The sequence below is a fragment of the Monodelphis domestica genome, chromosome 1 (genome assembly GCF_027887165.1).
Source record: "Monodelphis domestica isolate mMonDom1 chromosome 1, mMonDom1.pri, whole genome shotgun sequence".
NCBI classification, from domain to species: domain Eukaryota; kingdom Metazoa; phylum Chordata; class Mammalia; order Didelphimorphia; family Didelphidae; genus Monodelphis; species Monodelphis domestica.
Genome location: NC_077227.1, coordinates 510145420 through 510168356, shown reverse-complemented (window position 1 = coordinate 510168356; position 22937 = coordinate 510145420).

Below are 22937 nucleotides of genomic sequence, written 5' to 3'. Positions count from 1 at the left end.
GAGCCAACTCCACCAGCATCGAAGTCATGGTCCTCAAAGCCCTGCTACGATGGTCTGGACACGTCATCCACATGGACCCACAGCGAATACCAAGACAGGTATTCTATGGTGAACTGTCAGCTGGACTCAGGAAACAAGGTTGACCAAAGAAAAGATTCAAGGATCAGCTAAAGTCCAACTTGAAGTGGGCTGGCATTACACCAAAGCAACTAGAACTTGCTGCCTCTGACAGAAGCAGCTGGCGTACCCACATTAACCAGGCCACCACCACCTTTGAAGATGAGCGACGTCGACGTCTTGCCGCTGCGCGTGAACGCCGACACCAGGCCACAACCGCACCTCCTGTAACAACTGGCGTCCCAGCCCCATGTGCCACAAACTCTGCACCTCAGACTTTGGACTCCAAAAGCCACATGAGGGTACACCGTAGATGAAACTGCACAAAGACAATCGTCATTCTCGGTCACCGAGAGACTACCACTATACTATATATATATATATGAACTTGGCATGGAGGACAACAACTGGGGGAACAGGAAAGGCATCTTATAGCAGGCACCACATTAATGACGTCTTGAAGGGAATTAGAAGTTCCAAGAGGGATATACATCCACAACTTGGCTCCATTTGGCTTTATTTTTTCAGCTTTAGTGTTTACCTGCCTTTATGTATTTATTTTACATGCTCTAGTCATACTGTGGGCTTCAGGCTGTTTATGATATATAAGTTCCATCTGAGGAACCCAAGATGTGAATGTGAGGAGCAAGTTGGGGAAGAATATATACAAAATATATGTAAAATGAGTAAAAAATAAAAATAAATCAAATAAGTATAAGGTATTTTAAAGGGAAAGGCACTATTCTCCCCACCACATGAAAGGTGTAAACCTACCCCTTTCACCTCAGTTCCTTGGGAGGGGCCACGGAATAGGTCCAGAGCTTGGCTCAGGTCTTAGGAGAGCACACTTCCAGTTCCATGTCTAAAGCTTTCCTCAGATGCTAGTCTGATGCACCCTGGCTCCTTTGGGGTTTCCTTGCCAGGCTGGCTGGCTGCACCCATCCCACCTGCAAGGAGGCCAAAGAACCCAGAACAGAAAAGAACCTTCCCAGACCAGAGCTGGAGTAAAGGAGGGAGAGCAGGGGTTCCGTTCTGGTGTCCTAGCTATGGGGGATCTTCACACTCTATATGCAGCAGGTAAGAATTGCTGAAAAGAGTGAAAAAAGCTGAAGAAAGAGGGACAGACAAGAACAGATAAAAAAGGGGGCTGGATTGTCTAGCTTCACCAGGTTAAAGGGGCGGGCAGACAGCTGATCAAAGAAGACTCCCTCTAATCTTCTAGCAGAGGGCAAAGAGGTCTCCACAGGCAATCTGAACATGCTCCACAGTCCCCTCAAGGATACTTGCATCAGTCAAATTGGGCATACCCAGAGCAGTCCAGGTTACATATGCAAAGATGATAATTAATGCCAGAGACCTCCATGGAAAAAATATGGAGACAGAGAAGACTAGAGGTCTGAAGGATGTGTCTTAGGGTACAAGAGGATGATAACTAGGACTTATTAGGGCCAAATTGGCTTTTTGAATGTTGTGGAGGCAGCATGATAGCACAGAGGATGGTCTGAGTATGGTTGGAGTCATACCTCAAGAAGAGATAGTCCTTGATCTTGTGGGAATTTGGAGGTAAATGAGTAACAGGACCTTGGGATTGATGGATTGGACTTAGATGTATTCTGTGAAGAACATCAGGCAAGATACAGAGATGGCAATCATTTTGGGGAAGAAGATTCCTTCCTCCCCTTAGTTTAGCTCTTGAGGCCAACAGCCCATTCTCACTGTGGTAGGTATAGCTCTGGGGCATAACCATATTTAGGGGCCAGGAGGGAAAATCGCTACTGTAATGGACAAAAAAAAAAAAGCAGAGCCAGAAAGGGAACAGAAGAACCAGGGCAGAAAAGTTGCAAGCCAAGAAGGAGAAGAAGTTTCAGGCAGAGGAGTTGTTCAGTCTTGTGAAAGGCTCCCCAAAGGTCAAGGAGGACAAAGATGGATTAAAGGCCATTAGATCTGGGGATCTGGGAAGTCACTGTTGGCCTTGGAGTGAGCAGTTTCAGAAGAATCATGAAGGTGGAACCAGACAGTAAAGGTTAAGAAGAGAGCAAGTGGTAGGGAAATGAAGGCAGCAAATATCAGCTAAGAGCTTTTCTAGCAAGTTGAGGTGAGGTGATATGCAGAGACAAGAGTAGGAGAGAGAAGCTTGGGGGTTTCAAGAATGTGGGGAAAGTTTGGAACAGCTGCTGCAGGGAATTTGATGTGGGATGAGTAATCAGCTTACAAGGAGGATCCAGCTGAAGTTAGAATGACAAACATATTTCTGATCAATAGATTTATGGTGACTTTCTCCAGTAAAGCTTGGTGGCCTGAGGGTAGGAGCAAGGAAAGTGGTGATGGGAAAGGGGTACCAAGGATCACCCTATCCCCTTACTATGCAGGCAAAGAAAACAGTTCAAACTGCTGAATTGCCAAAATCTCTCTGCTAGAAATCCTTTGCTTAGGAAAGGCTCCAAGCTTGATCTCTAGCAATTTGGCATCCTCATAGATTAATGCTGCTTATTCTAGCTGGCTTTTCTAATGACCAGTAGCAGTGCTTCTCTTTCTAATTTTTGCATTAGCCTATTACAAGGCATTGGCCATTCTTACATTCACTAAGTTGTTATTGTTCAGTCATTTTTCAGTTCACAGTGTCTTAGCTATGGGGGATCCAACTCTCTTTTCTTGGCAAAGATACTGGCATGGTTTGTCATTTTCTTCTCCTGAACATTCTACCAAGGAGAAAATTGAGGTAAACAAGATGAAGTGGCTTGCCCAGGGTCACAGAGCTATCAATCTCCAAAAAGTAGTTGTACTTTCTGCCATAGACACCTTCCTCTTAACACATTGGTTCTGGTTTTGCCCAGGTCATCCTTGTGATCTCCATGGCACTCACATCTGATTGTCATCCCTTGTATACCATAAGAATGTTCTTTAGGTGGTGCAGTGGATGGAGCAGTGGGCTTGGAATTTGGAAGATTCATTTTCTTGAGTTTAAATCCCACCTGATACTTGCTAGCTGTGTGACCCTAGGCAAGTCTCTTAACCTTTTATGCCTCAAAAAAATGAAAATAAATTAAAATGCTCTTGATTCTCTAGTAATAGCAATAACAGACATTTATATTGCAATCTATCTAAAGTATACAACTGTCCCACTGGATTGTTCCCCTCTGTATTTCTTCATTATGATTCAGAAACCTTTTCATTCTGTAAGATCCCTTCAGCCCTAGAAAACATACCTTGGAAGTAACCTCTGACTCTGAAGACCTTCCCTCTAACTAAAGCGTAAAGGTCTTCTTAAAGCTTCCATTTAAGAAGAGTACTGAGGACAGCCATTTCTTAATTTCTTATAAGGCTATACCCTTTTGAACTTCTCTATCATGACTTTGTCCAGGCACCTTCTTCCCCTTCCCTCTTTCCCATCTCCAGTTTTCAGCTTCCTTTTACTTTGTAGTTTTCCTCATCAGAATAAAAGCTTCTTGAGGGCAGGGACTGTCTCATTTTCTACCTCTGTCTGAATCCCTCGAGCTTAGCACAGTGTCTGGCACACAGAAAACATTTAATAAATGCTTATTGATTCACTGAGTGCCTTGTATTGTCTCATTGGACCCCCTAAAAGGTAGACACTCAAATCCTCCAATGGATCCCAGAGCTCACTGATTGGGTTATTCTTTCCAACAATGTAGATCACATCCAGGTTTGCTCATCTTGGGTAACTCCTGTTCATGTCTTTCCATAAACACATTTCATGGGTCCTATATGAAGCCTTTTTTGCTTCCTCTTGACATGCATGACTGATCCTTTTTGGCCCATTTTGTAGATGAGGAAACTGAAGTTGAGAGGGGTTAAACAACTTACCCATGATCAGATAACTAATTGGGATTAAAAAACAGGATTTGAATTCAGTTCTTCCTGAGTTCAAGTTCAGCATTCCACCCCATGGTATGTGTTAATATTACTAACCTAATCTGGTCCTACTGCTCCCAATAAAATTGTAAGGGAAGTTCTGGATACTAGGTTTAAGTTTGGTCTGACTCTGAAAATCATGGTGGGGATGGGGTGCCAGAGTGTTTTCTTAGAGGGGGTAAACTGTGGTTAGGGAGTCACAGGGTTAATAGGGATAAGGAAATCTAGGAGAGATCTAAGCACAGTGTTGGAGAGGCTGAGCAGGGGTTCTGGCTAGAGAGGGGGTTGAGAGAAATAAAAAAGTGAGTTCTGAACAGGTAACTCAACTTCAGTATGAGTGTGGGCTTCCCTCCACAGGGCTGCTCATGAGCCCCCAGCGTTTTAGTAGTTCAGCTTGAGTTGTTACAGAGGAAACAGCCATTCTTCAGTGGCCAGCTTAGTGATGATCCTTTCCAGAGTTAATTGGGCTCATCATCAGAGTCTAGTAGGTTCTTCCCTTCCCTCCCCTTCCCTCCCCTTCCCTCCCCTTCCCTCCCCTTCCCTCCCCTTCCCTCCCCTTCCCTTCCCTTCCCTTCCCTTCCCTCCCCTCCCCTTCCCTTCCCTTCCCTTCCCTTCCCTTCCCTTCCCTTCCCTTCCCTTCCCTTCCCTTCCCTTCCCTTCCCTTCCCTCCCCTCCCCTTCCCTTCCCTTCCCTTCCCTTCCCTTCCCTTCCCTTCCCTTCCCTTCCCTTCCCTTCCCTTCCCTTCCCTTCCCTTCCCTTCCCTTCCCTTCCCTTCCCTTCCCTTCCCTTCCCTTCCCTTCCCTTCCCTTCCCTTCCCTTCCCTTCCCTTCCCTTCCCTTCCCTTCCCTCCCCTGCCCTCCCCTCCCCTCTCCTTCCCATCCGCTCCCTTCCCTTTCTTAAGAAATCCTTACCTTCTGCCTTAGTATCAATTCTAAACCAGAAGAGCATTAAGGGCCAGGCAAACAGATTTAAGTTACTTGCTTAGGGTCACACAGCTAGGAAGTATCTGAGACCAGATTTGAAGCCAGGTCTTTCTGACTTGAGGCCTGGCTTTGTATTCAGAGTCACCTAGCTGCCCTGGCCTAGTGGGTTCTTAATGATTGTTTGATTGAAATAAAAACAAAATAACAGCATGGAAATATGTTATCATTCTAAAAAGAAAATTTACAATTAAAAAGTTTTAAATTTTTCAAAAAATGTTTAATTACGGGTCCATAACACAAAAATACTTAATATTCTAGAAAGATTTCTTTATTGAGATTGCACCATCTTCCCTGTGGCATTTGCTAGTCCATTTGCTAACATATGCATACATTCCCACCTATTTCTCTCAGTTTCCTCATTTGTAAGATGAATGGTTTGGAAGGCAATTTCTAGCTCATGGAATCTATGAGACATCGGACTCCCTAATCCCCCAGGTGAACAGGTGGAAAGCCCCCACCCAGCAGAAAGGTCTGGCTAATTTAGAGATCGGATCAGCAGAAGCTGAAGGAAGTTGGATTATGTCTCCCTGAGATAGCTCCAGGACTTCGCCCACAGGGAAGCTGCTGCTACTGCTGCCAGGCAGAACAGCCACTCTGAAGGTGAATCCAGATGCAGAAGGAAATCTGGGCTAGGGAGGATGAGTCACCCAGTGTCACTGTCTGCAGCAGACCATAGATAACCAGGGGAGGCGGGGAAGAGTGGGAGGCTAGTGTGGGCCTCTGATGGCTGTCACTGCCCTCATTTCACCAGTGCTTTACCTGCAGAAGGCTTTATCATCATGTGTTAGAGTTGTTCTTCAGGCTTAGCTTAGAGAGTGAGCCTAGGGTATCTATAGGGAAACTGAGGCATGGAAAATGCTAGGTGGGTTGACTCAGAATACATGCAGCAAATAGTCAATTCAATGGGAGTATTCCTTGAGGCTGTAGAATCCTATAAAGCTCCTCAAGAACTAACTTGTCCCTTTCCAGACTAGACTGGATGGAATTTTTACAATCTTAGCTGGGACGGTTGCAGAGGCCAAAGATTATCTTTGGAAATTTGCATAGGACTTTTTTTTTCAGTTACATATATAATTCTTGATACCAGAAATACTAAATGTTGGTTCTAAGGCAGAAGAACAGTCAGGGCTAGGCAATTGGAGTTAAGTGACTTGCCCAAGGTCACATCATTAGGAAGTATCTAAAGCCAGATTTGAACCCAGGACTTCCCATCTCTAGGTATGGCTCTCTATCTACTGAGCCACCTACCTGCCTCCCAACCCATGATGGGAGGCAGGTAGCTAGTGGATAGGGCATTGGACCTGGGTTCATATCTTGCCTCAGAAACTTACTACCTGAGTGACCCCAGGCAATTCCCTCTACTTTCCTGCCAGTTTTCTCATCTTTTAAATGAGAAGTCTAGACTCAGTGGCCTTTAAGATTTCTTCTAGCTCTCAATCTACGATGATACCAAATCTCTGCCTTACAGAAAAGTCAATTTATCTCAGGTAGTTAAAAGTCCCCAGCCCTGCTAAGAACTCTGCCCTCTGATTTCTATCTGAAAGACCTGGCTGACTTTGCCAGCCTTTTCCTTTCCATGCTGTCAGCCCAGGTCTTTGGGAAGATGAATGATGATGTTTATTGAAGCTAGTGGCACAGTGGATAGAGACCTAGAATTGGATTCAGGAGGACCTGAGTTCTAGCCTTAGACACGTACTAGCTGTATGACTATGGGCAAGTCACTTAACCTTGTTTGCCACCATTTCCTCATCTGTAAAATGAGTTGGAAAAGGAAAAGGCAAACCACTTCATTATTTCTGCCATGAACACCCCAAATGGGGTCATGGAGAGTCAGGCATGACTGAAAAATGACTAAACAACTTACTTTAGGACCCTCACACCTCTTCCCTCCTGCATCCTCTGACACAATTGGTTTAAATCACTGGTACAGCGTACTTCAAGTCAGGAAGACTGGAGTTCAAATATTACCTCAGACACTTAGTAATTGTGTGTTCCTGGGCAAGTCTCTTCCCACTCCCTGCTTAAATTTCCTCATCAAAATGAGGGGGTTGAATTTGATGGCCTTTAACATTCCTTTCATCTCTAAATCTATGATCTGATGACCCTAAGAATGCTGGATTTGGAACTGGAGAATTTGAGTTCCTGTTCCATCAACTCTACTATTTACTAGCTGTGTGACCTTAGGCAAATCATCTTCTCTCTCCAAGCCTCGGTTTCTTCATCTCCATCTATGTGGAAGGCTAGCCCCTAACTGGCCTGAAGCTCTTCCAGCTCTGGGTTGGCGATCCTAGCTCCTTTTTATGGAGAGAGAGAAGACAAGATTTTGAGACTGACTTTTCCTTTGCCTAGATAGGGTGAAGCCTAGTTAAGCCATTCCCTCTCTTCTTGCCACCTTTTTTCTAAGTTTGTCTTCCTTTCTTCTCATTTCCCCATCTTCCTCTTGTCCATCATAGCTCGGTGGGATTGCAGAGGCCATTTAATCCAATCCCTTCATTTTACAGATCAGGAAACAATCCAGACCCAGAAATCGAAGTGACTTTCCCCAAAGTCACACAGGTTAGTAGGTGCAGAGTCAAAGCTTGTGGCTCCAAGTTCAGCACTCTCTGTGGCAGCCCATTTGCTTCTGCCCATTTGACTTTCCCCCACAGAAACTTGGGAGGGACAAAGAGGGCATTGTACAAGAAATGGGGGAAACTGCCTTGTGTGCCCACAGTGGTCTTTCCATATGAAGGTGAGATGTGGTGGTGCCCCTGCAGGCCCCCCTAGCTGAGTCCTCCTTGAATGTGCCCAACTGAGGAGGGTCCCTATAGAAAGGCTTCCTTTTGCTAGAATTTGTTGCTCAGAATTCTGGGAGACTCGGTCAGCTCATCCTTGCAAAGGTCTGGGGCTAGTGTCAGTCCTCTCCCTGGCCTCTCCTCAGCCTGGCATCCATTCTTTTCAAAGAGTTAAAACAAAAATCCAAATGGAATTGGGTACAGCCCCCACAAGCCACCCCCACAAGGCACCTCTGTGCCCATGGCAACCTCCAATAATAGCAAGCAGGCAACCGATCCAATCTCTGGGCTGTTCTCTGCCAGCAACTTCGCTGCTTGTCCACCAGGCCAGGTGGGGAGGGGGTCAGCTATACTCGGGTCCTCTCTCCAGTCCTATTCAAGCCCCCCCCCCCCCAATCTGGTTTATTTAGCTGCTTCTCCCACCTCTACATTCCCCTTCTCCTAGTCCTTCTAAACAGTGAGACTGAATATCAGCACACCCTCCAAATCTTCCTCCTCCCTTGCCAATCAGATCTCTGTCATTTCAGCCTAGAAGCCTTATCCCCCTTCCCAAGGCTTTGGGGGCAGAGTAGGGGCTCCAAGGAGGGAGGAAAGTGGGCAGAGCTGCTCCACACCAGAGCTGAGACAGATTGCTAATCTAAGGAGGGGAGTACTCTTTGGTGCTCAGGCACTGCCTCCTAGTGCTTAAGATTGGAATAGCATGCCTCCATTCTCCCCATTTCCCAGCTGGAGAAATGGAGGCTGACCCATGATTTAGTAACTAGAATTATCGGGGTTAGGACCATGAATAATAGTTGCTTCATAAATGATCAGGGGCTGCTGCATGATAGGGTGGAAAGAATAAGATTTTTAGAGTCCAAGGATTGGGGTTTGAATCCTGGCTTTACTATGAGACTTTGAGCAAGTCACTTCCCTCTCCCAAACTCAATTTCCTCATCTCTAAGATGAAGGGGTTGGAGTAGATGATCTCTAAGGTCTCTTCTAGCTCTTAATAATAGGTTCTGAGTTGAAAGGAGCCATGGAGGTCATTGAGTCCAATCACCTCATATTACAGATGAGAAAATTGAGATCTACAGAAGGGAAGAACTTGTCCCAGGATGCCATAGACATAAGTGTCAGAGGCAAGATTTGAATCCAGGTTTTCTGACTCCAGAACCAGCGCCCTATCCACCATACCACAATCCTGCCCTATGATTTCATCTCACTTCCTGGGCCCATGTCTTCTTCATCTTATTTCCTTTGCATTTCTCCCTTTTTCCCCTAGACTTTAAGTGCCCTGAGGTCAGCCACCCTATCAAGTAATCAATATTGTCAGGAATTGTGCTAAGTGCTGGAGATTTTTTTTTAAGGCAAAAGATAGTTGGCGCCCTCAAGGAATTTATAATCTAATGAGAAAGACCGTATGTAAACAAACACATACAAAGTCAGCTAAGGACAGGATAAATGGGAAGGAAGGAAGGCACTGGAATTGAGAGGGAATGGGGAAGGCTTCCTGAAGGAGGTGGGATTTTAGGTGGATCCTAAGGGAACCCAGGAAAGCCAGTAGGCAGAGGGAAGAGAGAGAGTTTAGGCAGGGGAAACAGCCAGAGAGAATGTAGGGAGTCAGAGCTGAAATATCTTGTTCGTGGAATAGCCAAGAGGCCAGTGTCACTAGATAGAAGAGTATGTGTTTGGGAGTAAGGTATAAAGAGCCTGGAAAGATACTTGCTCCTGGAGGTAATAGAGAGCTTCTAGAGTTCAGTGAGTGTGTTTATGTGTGTGTAGAGTGACATGGTCAGTCCTGTGCTTTAGGAAAATCAATTAATAGCTAAATGGAGGATGGATTGGAGTTAAGAGAGACTCAGGGTAGGCAAAGACCCACCAGCAGGCAATTGCATTAGTCCAGGCATGAGGTGATGAGGGCCTGCACCAGAATGGTAGTCATGCCCTAGGAGAGAAGGGGGCTCTTGGGGCTTCAAGCACCGGAGCTGAGCCATACCCAGAGTAGTTGCTCACTAAATGTCTGTGAGTTGAAATGATAGAGACTTCCGGTTAAGATGGCGGCTTAGAGAAAACTAAAGCTCAGATCTCCGGAAAACCCTTCCCGACCGATCTCAAACTATAAGCTCCTAAGGTGCCGAAATTCAAAACGATCAACAGCACAGACCCTGGGAACCCTCCTCCTGGACCTGGACCCGGTTCAAAAGGTACGGCTCCCCTCAAAAGCCAGAACCCGAGATCACTCAGACCTCAGGGGTAGGAGCGCAGAGTCCAAGGCTCCCGGCAGCCCCACCGGGCTCAGAGAGCAGAACCCTCAGGGCCTTCTACCCGAGTCCCAGTGAAAGTTACTGCCTGGGGCTTCCGCTGCAGAGAGCTGGTCTAAACAACAGCAACCCTCAGGGCCGGCAAGACAGCCTCACCAGCTGGATCCTGCTATCCAAGTCTCAGTGAAAGTCCTTGCCCGGAGCTTGGGAAAGCTGCAGCCCATCCCCCCCGCAGGCTGACGAAACAGCCTCACGGCCAGCGATTCTGAAGGCAACTTCCGGAAAGCGAGCCGGGGGGAGAGTGTGGCCTCGTGGTCCGACCCTTCCATTCCAGTTCCAGTGAGGCATATTCAGTTTAACCCAGGGAAAGCTCATAGAACCATCTGCCCAGGACTAAAGCCTCTGATCACCAGACAGAGATAAGAAAAGCTAATCCTCCACATTCAGAGATGACAAACTCCACAGAAGCACAGAAGCCCCAAAATACCAAGAAAAATAAGAAGAAAGGGGCGACTTTGGACACATTCTATGGAGCCAAAATACAAAATACAGAGCAGATAGAAGAAGATATACAAGAAAATTCTCCAAAATCTTCCAAAGGAAATAGAAACTCTCCACAAACCCATGAAGAATTTGAATCAGAAATGACCAAAAAGATGGAAGCCCTCTGGGAGGAAAAGTGGGAAATAATGCAAAAGAAATTCATGCATCTACAAAACCAGTTTGACCAAACTGTAAAAGAAAACCAGGCTTTAAAGCAAGAACTAATAAAGCAAAGCCAAAACACCAAGAAATTAGAAGAGAACATAAAATATCTCACCGACAAGGTGATAGATCTGGAAAATAGAGGGAGAAGAGAAAATTTAAGAATAATTGGACTCCCAGAAGAGCCAGAAATAAACACCAAACTGGACATGGTGATACAAGATATAATCAAAGAAAATTGCCCAGAGATTCTAGAACAAGGGGGCAATACAGCCACTGACAGAGCTCACAGAACACCTTCTACACTAAACCCCCAAAAGACAACTCCCAGGAATGTAATTGCCAAATTCCAAAGTTATCAAACAAAAGAAAAAATCCTACAGGAAGCCAGAAAAAGACAATTTAGATATAAAGGAATACCAATCAGGGTCACACAAGACCTTGCAAGTTCTACTCTGAATGATCGTAAGGCATGGAACATGATCTTCAGAAAGGCAAGAGAGCTGGGTCTCCAACCAAGAATCAGCTACCCAGCAAAACTGACTATATACTTCCAAGGGAAAGTATGGGCATTCAACAAAATAGAAGACTTCCAACTTTTTGCAAAGAAAAGACCAGAGCTCTGTGGAAAGTTTGATACCGAAAATCAAAGAGCAAGGAATACCTGAAAAGGTAAATATTAAGAAAAGGGGAAAAATGTTATCTTCTTCTTTTACTCAAACTCTCTTCTATAAGGACTACATTTATATCAATCTATGTATACTAACATATGGGGAAAATGTAATGTATAAATAGGGGGTAAAGAAAGATCAAATAGAATAATGGTTCTCACACAAAGATTCACATGGGAAGGGGAGGGGAAGAAAACTCCTATAAGAAGGAGAGGAAGAGAGGGGGGGGGGTTACTTAAACCTCAATCTCAGGGAAATCAACTCTGAGAGGGAAAAACATCCAGATCCATTGGGATCTTGAATTCTATCTTACCCAACAAGGGTAAGGAGAAGGGAAAACCAAGGGGGGGAAGGGGAGAGGGAGAACAAAAAGGGAGGGAAAGAGAGGGGGGAGGGGGAGGGAAGAAAAAGGGAGGGACTAAAAAGGGAAACATCAAGGGAGGGGACAAGGGGCACTGATTCAAAGTAAATCACTGGACTAAAAGGTAGAGCCGAAGAAGAAAAGGTTAGAATTAGGGAAGGCAATCAAAATGCCAGGGAGTCCACAAATGACAATCATAACTTTGAACGTGAATGGGATGAACTCACCCATAAAACGTAGACGAATAGCAGAATGGATTAGAATCCAAAACCCTACCATATGTTGTCTTCAAGAAACACACATGAGGCGGGTTGACACCCACAAGGTCAGAATTAAAGGATGGAGTAAGACCTTCTGGGCCTCAACTGATAGAAAGAAGGCAGGAGTGGTAATCATGATATCTGATAAAGCCAATGCAAAAATAGACCTGATCAAAAGGGATAGGGAAGGTAATTATATTTTGTTAAAAGGGACTCTAGACAACGAGGAAATATCATTAATCAACATGTATGCACCAAATAATATAGCACCCAAATTTCTAATGGAGAAACTAGGCGAATTGAAGGAAGAAATAGACAATGAAATGATAGAATTCCAGGATTATGATGTTTGGGATGATTGGGATAATCCTAGAAGAGAAACATTCCTCTTTCTTCTGGGGTCAAGAGTCTGAGCAACTTGGCTAGGGAAAAGGGATTCTGTTGATCTAACATATAGTATGATTTGTAATAATGTCACATGCAATAATATAAACATGTAATAACATAATAATAATGATTTGTAATAATGTAATCATGTCAGCCCCCTAGAAAAGCCAGGATTTAAACTCTGACTCTAAAAATATTATTCTTTACATTCTGAAATGCGGCTCCCTGATAATTTATGAAGCAACTATTCTTCACAGCAAAGTGGATGAGAGAGAATTTGCTTTAGAGTGTGGAAAACCTGAGTTCAGGTCTTGCCTCTGACCCATTCAGTCTGGGTGACCCTGACCAAGTTTAATAGCTTTGAGTCCAAGAATAACATAAATGTATAAGTTTCAGAAATGTATTGATTTATACTGAAAAAAGGAATTTCTTCTTTGGGAATTCCCTATACCAATTAAACCGCAGGCCTAATCCCACACACTCAAAAATGACTTCACAATAATTCATATTCATATAGACACTTCAAGTTTACAAAGCATATTCTTTAGCCCTGTGAGGTAAATAGCATAAGTATGATTATGCCCATTTTACAGATAAATTTGACATTCATAAAGATCACTTGGATCCACAACTAGCATGTGCCACAGCTGAACCTTTAGCCCAGGTCTTTGACTGACAGCCAGGTTTGTACCCCTGAGCCTTATTGCATCATGCCTTCTGATAGATCATGGGACCAAAGCCCTACTTCCCTCAGTCCCTGTCTAAGCCTGGAACTGTGGATGAGTAAATTGAAGAAAACCTGCAAACAGAGGCAATGGATAAAGGTTTGCAGAAGCTGTCAATCAAGAAGCATTCTGGAGGAGAATGTGACCAGGAGAAGACTGTTAAAAGAAACATCCAAACTGTTGGAGATCTCTCTTTCTCCTGAGACAGGAAGGACTAAGGACTGAGAAGATCCTCTTCTTACTGATTTTCTCTCTATTGTATCAGGAAGTGACTCAAAGATCCTCAACCCTGTTAAGCCACATCATTCATTCAAGACTCTATAATATTATTCTCAATCTAGGATTATTTAAGATCAGGGAAACCCTAAACCCTCTCTCCTATCCAATTTCCTTTTTCCTTCCCTTTACTTAAACAAACCCCTTCTTCCAACCATTCAAAGAGTGAGTTATCTATTAGATATATCAGGAAACTTACTCAGAACTGAATTCCAGTTTGTCATCAACTGAAGAGACTAACTGAAGTGGGAGGGAGAAGGGAGGAGGGAGACAAAGGGAGGAAGGTGGCAGATCTGATTCCTCATTACCATAATCCTTAAAGAACAACTACCTAATATAGAACAGAAGCTCTACAATAGTAACACCTGGCAGAACTCCAAAACCTTGTTCATGCTGCGTGGTCAACCATCAGCCTTGGAACCAAAAGCCCCCAAACCCAAGTCAACCCCTTCAGGATCATCCAATTAACTTGACCCAAGTAGCCTTACCTGAACCAATAGAGGCAATCCAGGTTATCTCCTCCCAGAAAACCACCCTATAAGAGAGTTCCCCCTTCTCCACTCTGGTGGAGACTCAGCAGCCATCTTTGCTGGCGCTGATCTCTCCCACTCCCCTTTGTTCTCCCTTTTTCCCCCTGCCTCACTCCATTGCCACTTCCACTGCCATCGGCCTCCCATCCCCCCTTTCCCCTTTTTCCCTCTAAATAAAGCTTTGTTGTATTACTTTACCCTCACCTCATTCTTCTCAGGTCAGACCTCCTGTCAGTCAGACTGACACTTTCCTTAGGCTAGATGTAGGAGGAGGAATGTAAAAAAAAAATGGAGCTTTTATTCTATGTGAGGTGATTCCATTAAAGAATTTTTAAAAGTTGGAAATCTGATTCATGTTTTTTTATCTTTCAATGGGTTAAATGGAGGATAACCCCAAAGCTCTTAAAAGGCAATCCAGACTTAATGAATAAATGTGGGGCAAAGGCGATGGGGTCCTCCAATATGTGGGTCCTGATCCCTCTGATACACTGAACTGTTGCAGCATTCCATATATGAATGCACAAATAAGCAAACATGCCTTTTTCAGAGTCAATCAATAACCTGCCACCCATGTCCACCTCCATGCCCCATAGCTATCTGACATTCAACACATAGAGAACTGAACTCTTTCTCCCAAGCCCATTCCTTTTCTGAAATTACCTGCTTCTTCTGTTGGTGTACTCCCACCCTGAGAGTTAGCTGGCTCCATTGGAACCTGGGAGGCATCCTCGATCCTTCCTCTCCCTGAACCCTCATATCCAATAGTATCAGTCCTATTTCTGTATCTTTCCTCAGTCTCCTCTCCACTCACACAGCTTTTGTCTTAAACTAGTCCCTTGTTGTCCATCTGGTGGACCTTCCAATTGGTCTTTTGGCTTGTATTCTCTCTCTTCTCCAAACCATCTTCATGCAGCTGCCAAATTGATATTCCTAAAACACAGACCTGGCCATGATCTCCAATTCATTTTACAGATGAAGAAAATAAGGCTAAGAAAGATTAATTGACTTAGCCATTATTCCTTACAACACCCATTACTCTGAAACAATGACAGCTTCCTCACTGTTTGTCAAACAGGACATCCCAGCTCCTGATTCCAGACTTTCCCCTTAAACCCTTACTTTTTGTCTTAGTAACAGCTCTAAGACAGAAGGGACAGAAATCTAGGCAAAAATTAGGCAAAGGTTAAGTGACTTAACCAGGGTCATCCAACTAAGAAGTGTCTAAGGCCAAATTTGAACCCAGGACCTCCCAATTCCAGGTTTGGTGCTCTATCCACTGAGCCACTGACCTGCCCCTTCTGGGCATTTTCATTAAATTTGTGTGACTTTAGACAAATTATTTAACTTCTGTCTGCCCCAGTTTCCTTAACTGAGGATGTGGATAGGGATAATAAATGAGAATAACAAAAGCACCAATCTTATGGAGTGGTTGGAAGGATCATATGAAATAATACTGGCATGTAATATTATGCCTGGCACATAGTAGGCACTACATAGAAATACTTATTCCTTTGACTCACCCCTAAGTAGTAGGTCAGAGAATAGTGATATCTGTGTAAGATTCAAGATGGAAGTTCATTCTCAAGAAAGGTCTTGAGGGTCTTGATTGAGAGCCAATATAATGAGGTGGGTGGGTAGGATGTGGTGGCACCACCAGACATGGCCTGCCTGGGGACAGGGCACAGGAACCTGTACCATGGATTTAGAAATGACCCTGTGAAGGAGGCCTGAGCAGGAAACTGCCTGGCCTTGGAAGTTCAGAACCATAAATATGCCAAGATCCCAGCAGCAGTAGGTACCAGATAAGAACTTAGAGGCCAGGCAGACCTCAGTAACATAAAAATGTCAAGGTTCCAAGAATGGTATGTAACAGAGAAGGGCTGAAGGAAGCCATACATGCTGGCAACATTCCAACAATGGTATGTAACAGATAAAGGACTAGAAGGGGGTCCATACATGCTGGAGGGTATTTAAGACCTAGCCTTCAGAAGGGAACTCGCAACTCTTTTGGCTGAGTTTCCACTGGTGTGCGCCAGTTCAATAAACGGCCCTTTTGCTCAATTGCATTGTCTACAGGTCCTCCTTGGTGGTGGGCGAAAACCCGGACCCTAACATTTGGGGGCTCGTCCCTCCCCCCCCTTGGAACCCCTTGATAGAAGGGCCAGAGGCACTGCCTTGGACTGGACCTTCAGGTGAGCCGAGTGGGGTGTGAGAGTGTGTGTGGTGACTGCAAGTGTATGGGGGAGAGGACTCTCGCTAAACATACGGCTTAGTGGATGATATGTACCTGCGGTTTACACAGGTCATTCTACGCCAAGTTCTGAGGCCTGCCCTGTTGGGGTGAGGGGTTTGCCCCTCGGCATCTGTCCGATCCTCCCACCTGTTTCTGAGTGTGGACTCTGTGGTATCGCAGGTCTAAATAATCCAAGAGGAACCCAGTCGGGAACCAGAGGAAGCATTTGAGATCTGTCTGTGAGGTGGGGAAGGAATATGGTCCAGAGTATGTACCGAACTTGGAACTTTCAGGTGGTTTGAGTCTCCTGAGAACAGAGTTTTAGTCTCTGTCACATGGAGTTCGAGTCTCCTTCAGGCTTAAAGGGAAAGGGGTTGTTAGAGTCCCCTTTGGGAAGATATTGCACCCCTAAGAGAGACTGGGGGATGCCCCACGATCTCTAGGTGATTTTTGTATAGCCCTAGGTGGCTCTTATAGCCCTAGATGATTTTGTATAGACACACTGGGGCTTTTTGGCCGCAAGGGAGGGACCGGGCAGCTGGCCTCCGACAAGCAGTCACCAGTATCAGGGTTCTTCGAACTCCCCAGTATCACTCCCCTCCTTGTCCTTCTCTCTCTGATCTATCTCTTCATTCTCTACTTAACCTCTCTACCCAATATGGGTCAGGGCCAGTCCACCCCCTTGGACCTGGTCCTCCAACATTATGCTGACTTTAAGTCAAGGGCTGCAAACCTGAGCCTGATGGTTCATAAAGGAAAGCTGCAGACTTTCTGTAATGTAGAATGCCCCTCCTTTGGGTGTGGGTGGCCCAGAGGAGGTACTTGGCAGAACAGTGTCATCTCTGCCATCCAGAGCCGGACCCTCCTCCCTGGACCTGAAGGGCACCCAGACTAGGTCCCCTACATCCTGACCTGGCAAGATCTAGCCTTAGACCACCCACCCTGGTTGAAACCTTATACAGAAGCCATCCACATCTTAGTAGCCTCAATGGACGATAAGACCAAGAGCCTGCCTGAAAAGCCTAACCCTGAAAAGCCCATCCCGCCCCTCTCACCTCCGGTCCTCCGACCACCTGAGGAACCCCTCCCTGACCCTCCCTTGCCGCCTCCTCCCTATAACCCCAAGCTATAGCCTCCCCTCCCCCTTGATGGAAACGAGGCAGCAGCCATGCAGGGAGCAGGCTTGCCTAGCCCCCCTCCAGCTCACCATACCAGAGACCGAGTGCCTTCAATGCAGCAGCCACCTCCCATTCCAGTGAAAACACCCTCCTCCACCACCATTCTACCAGTCCACACTGTTGGGCCCATGACAGAAAGGGGCCCCCTTGTTTTCCACTACTGGCCTTTCACTTCTTCCGACTTGTATAATTGGAAACACCAAAATCCCCCCTTCTCCGAGCAGCCCCAAAAGCTAACAGACCTGGTCGAGTCTATTTTTCTCACCCATAGTCCCACCTGGGATGAATGTCAGCAGTTTCTCCGCAAGCTCTTCACTAGTGAGGAGCATGATTGGATCACCACTGAAGGTAAAAAGCTGGTTCTCGGGGACGATGGGAGACCCACCACTGACCCTGCATGCCTCGCCGCGGTGTTCCCCACCAAGCAGCCTGACTGGAACTTCGCCACTGATCAAGGTAGGGAGCGTCTTCAGTCCTATCATCAGACTCTCCTTGCTGGGCTTCGGGCAGCAGCTCGCAAAACCACTAATTTGGCTAAAATTGATTCTGTCAGGCAGGGCCCCGAGGAGACCCCTGCCACGTTTCTTGAGCGGCTGCAGGAAGCTTTCTGCATCTATTCCCCAGTAGACCCAACAGCGCCTAATAGCCAGACAGCTGTTCTTCTTGCTTTTGTCAATCAGTCAGCCCCTGATATTCACAGGAAGCTCCAGAGGGCTGATGCATTTACAGCCCAATCATTAACTGAATTACTTAAGATAGCAGAGAAAGGTTTTTAACTCCTGCGAAACCCCTGAGGAGCAAGCTGACCGACTGAGGCAGGAGGACATTGCTAGACAGGAACAGAGACAGAAAGAGGTCGAAGACCAAGAACTCAAGCAGTTACAGGACCTCCAGTCTAGGGAAGAAAAGACTAGGAAGCAATTGATGCGGACCCAACAACAGACAACCCAGGTCCTTGTGGCAGCCTTAATCCAGGCTCCTCCCCCTGGTGGGCAACTGCATGAGTGATGCCCACAGGGCCCCTGTTTCCTCTGCAGGAAAATTGGCCACTGGCAGCATCACTGTCCCCAGAAAACACAAGGCGGGATGAGGCAAGGCCGGTAGGGCCCCCCTCCCCACGGCGCTGGGATAGCCCCTCCAATGCAGACTGGGGATGGCTTAATAGGAACATTATTGTCCTTGCTGAGAATGACTGAAGGGGACGGGTCTCAGGTCCCCTCCCTGAGTCCTGGGTAATGGCTTACATTGAGGGGAAACCCCTTCCCATGCTTGTGGATACTGGAGCCAAATACTCGGTCCTCCTGTCACCCTTGGGAAAGACCAGTTCCAAAACCTCCTTGGTCCAAGGGGTGACAGGGTCCAGCCAATACCCCTGGACCACAGCACGACTGTCAACCTGGGAACCCGCCAAGTTTCTCATTCCTTCCTCGTCATCCCTGAGAGTCCTGCTCCCCTTATCGGGCGGGACCTCCTCCACAAGATCGGGGCCCATATTCACTTTTCCCGTGGGACCGTGTCCCTTACAGATGATTCAGGGGTCCCCCTCACAGTCCTGACTCTAACCCTCCAGGATGAACACCTTCTATATTCCGACCCAGCCCCTCCGGACATTCCCCCCCATGTGGGGCCGTGGGTGGACTCCATTCCTACAGTCTGGGCCGAACTTTCTGGGGTTGGGTTGGCTATAAATCAACCACTCATTATCATCCCCCTCAAGAGTGGGGCCACCCCATATGGGTTAAACAATACCCAATGTCAGCCGAGGCCAAAGACAGCATCCAACCTCACATCAAGCGCCTTCTAGCCTCCAGGATTCTCGTGCCTTGCAAATCTCCATGGAACACTCCACTCCTCCCTGTCTGTAAACCTGGCACAGGGGATTATAGGCCCGTTCAGGACTTGCGTGAAGTTAACAAGCATGCTGAGGATGTCCACCCCACCGTCCCAAACCCATATACTCTACTTAGCGATCTACACCCTTCCTTGACCTGGTACACTACTTTGGACTTAAAAGATGCTTTCTTCACCCTTCCACTGGCCACTGTTAGTCAACTCATCTTCGCCTTTGAGTGGTTTTCCCCTAAACCCACTCAACCATTCAACTCACCTGGAGTTGGCTACCCCAAGGGCTGAAATTCAGCCCGAGTTTGTTTAGCAACTCATTGGTGGAGGACTTGAAACCTTTTCGCCAACTCCACCCTACCTTGACTCTCTTGCAATATGTAGATGACTTGCTGATAGCCTCTCCCACAGAGGAATCCTGCAAGGAGGCTACAAGGGACCTCTTGCTCTGCCTCGAGGCCGCTGGCTATCGTGTCAGTGCCAAGAAAGCACACATAGCCCGCCAAGAGGTCACCGTCCTTGGCTATCACCTGCACGATGGTCTCTGCTGGCTCACCCCAGCCATGACCCAGACCATCCTCTCCATCCCCACCCCCTCTTAACCCGGCGGGTACCGGAATTCCTGGGATCTGTGGGATACTGTCATCTTTGGGTACCCAACTTTGCAGAGACAGCAAAACCCATCTACACTGCCGCCTGGGAAACCTCGAACTGGGTCTGGATGGAGGACATGGAAATAGCTTTCCAGGACCTCTGGAAGGCTATCCTGCAGGCCCCGGCCCTAGCCCTATCTGACCCAGAGAAACCTTACCAGCTGTTCGTTGACGAATGTCAGGGGATGACAAAAGAGTCCTCACTCAGAAACTGGGACCCTGGGACCGGCTGGTGGCCTACCTGTCCAAATGGCTCGACCCTGTCTTGGCGGGATGGCATTCCTGTCTCCGCATCATCGCAGCAGTGGCCCTTCTGGTCAAAGATGCTGACAAATTTACACATGGCCAGCCACTGCTCATTGCCACTTCACACACCATTGAGAGCGTCCTCCGCCAGCCTCTGTCGCGCTGGCTGTCCCATGCTCGGCTGACCCACTACCTATTGCTCCTCCTGAATGAGGCTCGGCTGTCCTTCCGGGTAGTGTCCACCCTTAACCCCTCTACTCTTCTACCCACCAGGGATGACAACACTGAGATGCACTCCTGCCAAGAGATCCTTGTGGAATCGATATCTGCACGACCTGACCTTAAGGACGTCTCTCTAGCCAATCTGGACCTCATCTTCTTCACCGATGGCAGCAGTTTTATGTCCCCACAAGGTAGGAGAGCAGGAGCCGCAGTAGTAGATCATACTGGCCAGGTCATTTGGGACGCCTCCCTCTCCGAGGGGATGTCCGCACAGAAAGCTGAACTGGTTGCCTTGGCAGCAGCCTTGCAGGCAGCAAAGGACAAGTGGGTCACTATATATACAGACAGTTGCTACGCCTTCGCGACCCTGCATGTGCATGCACCGATATACCGGGAAAGGGGGTTTGTCACTTCGGCTGGGAAGTCGGTGGCCCACCTCGAGGATATCCAAGATCTCCTCGCAGCCGTCTGGGAGCCCCGTGCGGTTGCCGTTGTCCACACCCCTGGACACCAAAGTGGCTCATCTCTCCCCGCCATGGGAAACCGCTGGGCAGACGAGGCAGCTAAGGCAGCTGCAATGCGGGATCGGGCCCATACCCTAGTGCTGCCCATCCAGGCCAACCCGGAGCCACCGGGCCCCCCCCATCTCTTATCCCGAACCCCCCCACCGGACTCTCCACAATATTCAGACAGTGACCGCCAATGGGCAAAAGGGAAGAAGGGACGGCCAGTTGGGTCTTTCTTCCAGGACCCTGCTGGTAACTTGCTTTTACCTAGAATTGCTGGTCAACTTTTGACCACCCATCTCCACCATCTCACACACATGAGTGCCAACAAGCTCTATGAACTGCTCCAGAAGGGACAGATTCATTTTCAAGGCTCTCAGTCCTTCCTAACAGAATTGGTTGACAAGTGCACCGCCTGCCAGCTGACCTGGCCAGCAAACCTGAACTTGCAACCCGGAAACTGCCTCCGCAGCACCCAGCCCTGCGAACATTGGGAACTCGATTTTACCAAAGTACGACCTGGCAAATTTGGATTCCTGTATCTCTTAATTCTTGTAGACACCTTCACGGGGTGGCCTGAAGCTTTTGCAACAAAGACTGAAACTGCCCATGCAGTTGCTAAAATCCTGCTGGAAGAAATAATCCCCCAGTTCGGGGTGCCCTCCTCTCTGGGCTCTGTGGGAAGGAAATCACTTTAAAAGACTGATATATATTAATTTAAGGTCGCCAAGGAATTCAGCTATGTAATTCCTAAATAAAAACTCAAGTCAGCAGTCAACCTTTTATGGAGTTTAATTACAAACAGGAGGAAGAAAGGTATTAGAGATAGAGAGAGAGAGGGAGAGAGAAAGGGGAGAGAAGGGAATAGGGCTTAAATACCCCTTCTGTTTAGGCTGGGCCAAAAGGCCCAAGCCCTTAGATAGCTGAGGCAAAGAAAAGAGATCAGTCCCTATCACTCACGTGACCAAAATGGAGAAACAGTCTCAGGGGCCTCCACCTCCAGCTTCCTTCAGAGCAAGCTTCTCAGAGCACAACCTCTCCAACCCACCACCCCGGTCCTCAGACCCTCCTATCTTTAAGGACAACATCCAAGTTCCCTCCCCTCAGTTCTCACATCTACCAATCACTGTCCATGTCTTCCCTGTGCCAATGGTGGCTCTAGCTTAACCCAGGACCGCCCAGAGGTCTGTGGCTTTGCACATGTCTGTTGAAGGTCATATTCTCAAATAATTAAATCTTGATCCTTTGCTACAGCCCTTCCTAAATCCTGTTACCCTGAGTAGGGTGGAAATTGGAATAATAAAATTTTGATCTATGCTGCAGCCCTTCCTAAATCCTGTTAGGACTGAGTAGGGTGGAGATTGTAATTTCTAAGACCTGGTTCTGTTATTCCAAGTATCTCTATTGTATCAATTCTAAAATCAATCATGACTCAAAGAACTTCCTGTTCTATGCTTAAGCATAGGTCAAAGCCCTTTCCATTGTTCAGCAAAAGGTTTCTGTCCTAAAGTAATCTTAAGAAAGGAGGAGGAGGAACCTCCCATGCCAATGGGGTTCACATTCCAATAGACTCAGTAAGAAATTTTCTAAGTATGAAATTTCCCAATGGTGAAATTTCCAACATTTATAAGTCTAAGAAATTTTAAGGTTTACAGCTCAGACAATGGCCCTGCATTTGTGGCCAAAACTCTACAGGCACTGGCAGGGGGTCTCGGGATCAAATGGAAATTACACTGTGAGTATATCCCCCAGAGTTCAGGGCAGGTAGAAAGATTGAATCGGACCCTAAAAGAGATTCTTACTAAACTCTCTTTAGAGACTGGCTGGGACTGGGTGATGCTCCTTCCCCTAGCCCTTTTTAAGGCCTGAAATACCCCGGGGCCTCTCTCTCTCACCCCTTATGAAATCATTTATGGTTCAATTCCCCCCCCCCCCCCCGTCTTCTCTGCCTTCCCGAACGCAACCCCCGATAGCCCCTCATTGTGGGACTTTGTTCTCTCTCCCTCTCAGATCCAGTCAGACCTCTGGCCGAGGCTCCAGGCACGGTTCAAACCCCCTCCCCATGACCCTCACCCTTTTAGACTGGGGGATTGGGTCTGGGTCAAGCGGCACTGCAAGGCCAACCTTCAGCCATGGTGGAAGGGGCCCTATG